This window comes from Limulus polyphemus, unplaced genomic scaffold, assembly GCF_000517525.1.
Source record: "Limulus polyphemus unplaced genomic scaffold, Limulus_polyphemus-2.1.2 Scaffold5865, whole genome shotgun sequence".
In the NCBI taxonomy this organism is placed as follows: domain Eukaryota; kingdom Metazoa; phylum Arthropoda; class Merostomata; order Xiphosura; family Limulidae; genus Limulus; species Limulus polyphemus.
The window spans coordinates 7,716-13,814 of NW_013671475.1; the positions used below are offsets into that span (position 1 = coordinate 7,716).

General features: G+C 31.3%; 1 long non-coding RNA gene across 1 annotated transcript in view; it reads left to right on the forward strand.

Moving 5' to 3' along the window:
* The window catches only part of LOC111089313, an 11,067-nt gene extending 6,898 nt beyond the window's left edge, over positions 1-4,169 (forward strand). Inside the window, exons 2-3 of the long non-coding RNA XR_002613586.1 lie at positions 2,903-3,082; positions 3,502-4,169. This is a non-coding gene — a long non-coding RNA (uncharacterized LOC111089313). The remainder of the gene's footprint in view (positions 1-2,902; positions 3,083-3,501) is intronic.
* Positions 4,170-6,099: the final 1,930 nt, after the last annotated feature.

Genomic DNA, 6,099 nt, shown 5'->3' on the forward strand with positions numbered 1-6,099 from the left:
TCCCTTTCCCTTCTTGTACCACAGTTTCAGAGACCGACCTAATCAGTTCCCTTGTTGTACCACAGGTTCAGAGACCGACCTAATCCCTTTCCCTTCTTGTACCACAGTTTCAGAGACCGACCTAATCAGTTCCCTTGTTGTACCACAGTTTCAGAGACCGACCTAATCACTTTCCCTTCTTGTACCACAGTTTCAGAGACCGATCTAATCAGTTTCCCTTGTTACACCACAGTTTTAGAGACCTACCTAATCAGTTCCCTTGTTGTACAACAGGTTTATAGACCGATCTAATCAGTTCCCTTGTTGTACCACAGTTTCAGAGACCGACCTAATCACTTTCCCTTCTTGTACCACAGTTTCAGAGACCGACCTAATCAGTTCCCTTCTTGTACCACAGGTTCAGAGACCGACCTAATCAGTTCCCTTGTTGTACCTCAGTTTCAGAGACCGACCTAATCAGTTTCCCTTGTTGTACCATAATTGTTCTTCCTTATCGATATGGGTATAACCCTTATCTTTTGTTTCCACCGCTCCAAAAATTTTACGAAACGCTCAAAAAAAAAAAAGATTATTAATTCTCTACATGTGACATTTCTAGAAAATGACCAAATAGGTGTTGGTTCTTTCAATGCTAAAAGTTTATGAACTGGTTTAATATCAATCTATTTTCTCTCTGTCACAGTTTCCAGGAACTAATTTAATTAACAGGCTCATGTTTTTCATTGTGCGCATACGTAGAAATGTTCAGTCAACACTACATAATTTAAAACCTCGGTCATCACTACATAGTTTAAAACTTCAGTCAACACTACATAGTTTAAAACTTTAGTTAACACTACATAGTTTAAAACTTCGTTCATCACTACATAGTTTAAAACATCAGTCAACACTAAATAGTTTAAAATTTCGGTCAACACTAAATAATTTAAAACTTTAGTTAACACTACATAGTTTAAAACTTCGTTCATCACTACATAGTTTAAAACATCAGTCAACACTACATAGTTTAAAACTTCAGTCAACACTAAATAGTTTAAAATTTCGGTCAACACTCAATAATTTAAAACTTTAGTTAACACTACATAGTTTAAAACTTCGTTCATCACTACATAGTTTAAAACATCAGTCAACACTACATAGTTAAAAACTTCAGTCAATACTAAATAGTTTAAAATTTCGGTCAACACTAAATAATTTAAAATTTCGGTCAACACTAAATAATTTAAAACTTTAGTCAACACTACATAGTTTAAAACATCATTAACACTACATAGTTTAAAACATCATTAACACTACATAGTTTAAAATAACATGTGAAGACAGATAATTTTTACTTAATCGTACAAAAATTAATAAAAACTAAAGAAAAACGTTTAAATGAAAGGCCCAAAGAAACACCTAAAATGTTCTTTTTACTACATTAACTTTAGATTATTTGTTAGTGCATGTACGTGAATTATTTAAATAGAATAATTTAAAAGATTTAAATCGTTTCTTTCTGCATAAAAAATCATTGACTGCTTCGTTAGATTAGAAACCTAACCTTCTTAGTCGCTCTCATAAGAGCCAGAAGAAACAATGAAATTAAAATCGTTTCTATAACTCTTATCTTCAACCCCCCATGAATCGCGTGTCTGCACGAAACTACGTCTTCGTTAGACAATTAAAGGCCAAAAGAATTATTCCAGTTTAAACACAAGATAACCAATGTGTCCAAATAATCGGAGGCCAATTATAATAAATCTGAAACAAATACTACTATTAACAATTGTTTTAACAAATTTTAAACGTTACCTCTCCCATGTTTCACAGTAACAGTATTTACTAAACAAAGTTTAATTATACTTCAACTTACACTCGACAATACACTACAAGTCTGGAACACTGCCCTTCCCATGTTTATTAGAAATAAGTGTTTCCCCTTATAACTCAATATAGACTTAACAATACTGAAGCAGAGAATAGATACATTACAATGTTTTAAAACAAATACACGTCATAACAACTAGAACTAAACCTTCAGGTCAAGTAACAACACTTTTAACCAGAACTAAACCTTTAGGTTAAGTAATAACACTATAACATTTAGGACTAAACCTTCATGTTAAGTAACAACACTATCCTTACCAGAACTAGACCTAAAGTCTTTAAATATCAAAATTTATATTTGATTTTACAAAAATAGTCAGTTTTACTCTGCAAGTCATGGCAAACTTCAAGTTATTATGATAATATTTTTAGACTAATTTGGAGTTTAATAATAGCTAGTTTTTCAGAATATGTAAAATACTTTATTTCAATTCAATGCTAAGTATTCTAAATATTAACTATCAAATTACGTTTGACATTTAAAAAGTCGTAAACATGCATTTTGATTATATTCAGCGACATACTTTTGGAAGAGAACCTGCATTTTAAAATCGGTTCTTTATCTAATGGATTGAACTCTCTACCGCGCTTGCTCTGTCACTAAAATGTATTTTTAAAGAAACAAAGACAGAAAAAAAAAAATATGAACAGCTCGTTACTCTCGTACCTTTTGTACAGAGTAATACACCGTAACCTACGCTTTGTTTGTAGTTTCCCAAGTGACACATGTAACGTGTTTGGAAAATAGAACGAAAAAGTTAGGGTTTCAGCTATCTAAGCTCTATGTTAGTTAGTGGCGTTTCCTTCGAAACATCCTGATGTAAAGCTTGAAGAACATTAAGCTTTGTTAGTAGCTCCTCCTGGTGGCAAACCAAACTAACTAGAATTTAATGATACATTAACGATGTAAGCGACCCTGAAATGTTTGTTATTGTAAAAGGTCGCTAGCAAATAAAGCCAGATATATAACCAGTCAAAGTACACCTACATATAATTAGTTTTTGGAATAAACCGAGCATATTATTTTTCTCAGTTTGGTCTGCTACCGAACAAGATTGCTTCTCCAACCCGGGCTCATCACCCAAGTTCATTGACGCTGTATTGATCATCGGGATATTCACGATCTCCTAGACTTTGGCTAGACGCCAGAACTTCTCTAAACCTGAAACGCCCATGTTCTCTTCCAGCATGTACAACAAAATGGAACTTGCGTGTGTGTGAATTCTTTAAAATAAACTGGTATTTATAGACAAAGCTATTTAAAAACTTCAATTCATCATCATTCGTGGCATTATTATTGTCTAGAGTAGCTCTCGTATTTTATCGTGAAAAACGTGATCCATCGAAACTTATTCGCTGTGTGTATAAGATATACTTTTTTGCTGTACAGAATAGTTATGTAAAGAAGCTGCTTTTACAGGGGCTTTTACTTTAACATTAGCATTTTTAATATTTTACTTAAGTTTCTTTTAAAATCCTGACTTGGTCATTGATAAAAAAAAATTGATCATTATGGTGATTCAAGTTTTAGTTTCGATTGATATTTATAGATTAATTTTAAAACAGATCTGATGCGTACTTTAGCATTGCGTCTGAAAATGAAAACATAATATTGTTGTTTTTATTTTATAGTGTCTACCCATTACTTTACTTCGTGGACGCCAAACGATGCCAAACCATCGGATGAAACCATTAAGCCTAACAATTATGATAAATATTATGATCTCATATTTCTCTTAACTTATTCACTGGGGAATTTAAACCAAAGTGTATTAAAATAGCATTTCAGATCTATCTCTAGCCGTTCATATCACTTAACAAAATATGGTACTGAAAAAGAATCATATCGTACAAAAGTCACACTTTTTTGTTTATACAAACTTCTTGATTTTTCTGGTTTGAAACCTCTATAAGACAAACAAAGATAAAATTACTTGCAGTCTAAAACAGTTGTTAGTACAAATATTACGTTTGCACTTTTTTAATGATGCGTCTAAACGTAAGATAAATTACACGGAGAATTAACAATGTAAGGCGAGTTGATTATGAGAAAATAGGGCCAATTAACAATGTCTACACAAGATTTGTAATAACACAACAACACCAAAATAACGAAACTAAAGATGTAAACTACGAAATACTGAAATAACCAAACTAAAGGTGTAAACTTTAAAATACTGAAATAACCAAACTAAAGGTGTAAACACAAAAATACTCAAATAACCAAACTAAAGGTGTAACCACAAAAATACTGAAATAACCAAACTAAAGGTGTAAACACAAAAATACTGAAATAACCAACCTAAAGGTGTAAACTTTAAAATACTGAAATAACCAAACTAAAGGTGTAAACTTTAAAATACTGAAATAACCAAACTAATAGTGTAAACTTTAAAATACTGAAATAACCAAACTAAAGGTGTAAACACAAAAATATTGAAATAACCAAACTAAAGGTGTAAACTTTAAAATACTGAAATAACCAAACTAAAGGTGTAAACTTTAAAATACTGAAATAACCAAACTAAAGGTGTAAACACAAAAATACTCAAATAACCAAACTAAAGGTGTAAACACAAAAATACTAAAATAACCAACCTAAAGGTGTAAAGTAAAAATTACTCAAATAACCAAACTAAAGGCGTAAAATTAACAATTTTGAAATATCCAAACTAAAGGTGTGAACAAAATATCACCGAAATAGCCAAATTAAAGTTTTAAAGTCGAAAACACTGAAATGACCAAATTAAACCTATAAATTTAAAGCTATTTCATAAAAATAATGTTCTTAGCGATTTTATAGTAGAATGTTTTTGTAAACTTAAAAAATTACAGCCCTCTCAGTAATAAATAGACAGGAAAGACAGAGAGACCGTGATTCTATGAAAAATTACAGGATTTCTCCAGTAACTCTACTCTGAGAAAGGCAAAAAGACCATGATTCTTTGAACAATAACAGATTTTATTTAGTAACTCTACCCTGAGAAACGCAAAAAAGACCATGATTCCATGAACAATGACAGGTTTTCTTCAGTAAACTTCCCCTGGGAAAGTAAAAAAGACCGTGATTCTATGAACAATGACAGGCTTCCTTCAGTAAACCTCCCCTGAGAAAGTAAAAAAGACCACGATTCTATGAACAATGACAGGCTTTCTTCAGTAAACCTCCCCTGAGAAAGTAAAAAAGACCACGATTCTATGAACAATGACAGTCTTTCTTCAGTAAACCTCCCCAGAGAAAGTAAAAAAGACCATGATTCTATGAACAATGACAGGCTTTCTTCAGTAAACCTCCCCTGAGAAAGTAAAAAAGACCACGATTCTATGAACAATAACAGTCTTTCTTTAGTAACTCTACCCTGAGAAAGTAAAAAAAAGACCATGATTCTATGAACAATGACAGGTTTTCTTCAGTAAACTTCCCCTGAGAAAGGCAAAAAGACCGTGATTCTATCAACTATGTCAGGCTTTCTTTTTAGTGTGAAACTTTTTTCTAGTTTCTTAGTAGTTGTATGTGTCTATTTTGTTATTAACTGTATTGTTACATAACCTTATGTTTTTTTAAGCTGAGTTTGGTTCTTTTATTTCTATTGCTCTTACAGTGCAATTAATTGCTAGGTCCAGAGGGTCTTCACAATTCCAGTGTTCTTATATCAATAGTCACAGTGTTGATGTTATCAGTTAAAGTGTTCTGATATCAATAGTCACAGTGTTGATGTTATCAGTTATAGTGTTCTGATATCAATGATCACGGTGATGATATTGTTAGGTGTTCTTATATACATGGTGCTAATGTTGTTAAGTGTTTTATATTAGCAGTCATGTTGATGTTGTTAAGTGTTTTATATTGATAGTCATGTTGATGTTGTAAAGTGTTTTATATTAACAGTCATGTTGATGTTGTAAAGTGTTTTATATTAATAGTCATGTTGATGTTGTTAAGTGTTTTATATTGATAGTCATGTTGATGTTGTAAAGTGTTTTATATTAACAGTCATGTTGATGTTGTAAAGTGTTTTATATTAATAGTCATGTTGATGTTGTAAAGTTTTTTATATTAATAGTCATGTTGATGTTGTAAAGTTTTTTATATTAATAGTCATGTTGATGTTGTAAAGTGTTTTATATTAATAGTCACGTTGATGTTGTTAAGTGTTTTATATTAATAGTCATGTTGATGTTGTAAAGTGTTTTATATTAATAGTCATGTTGATGTTGTTAAGTGTTTTA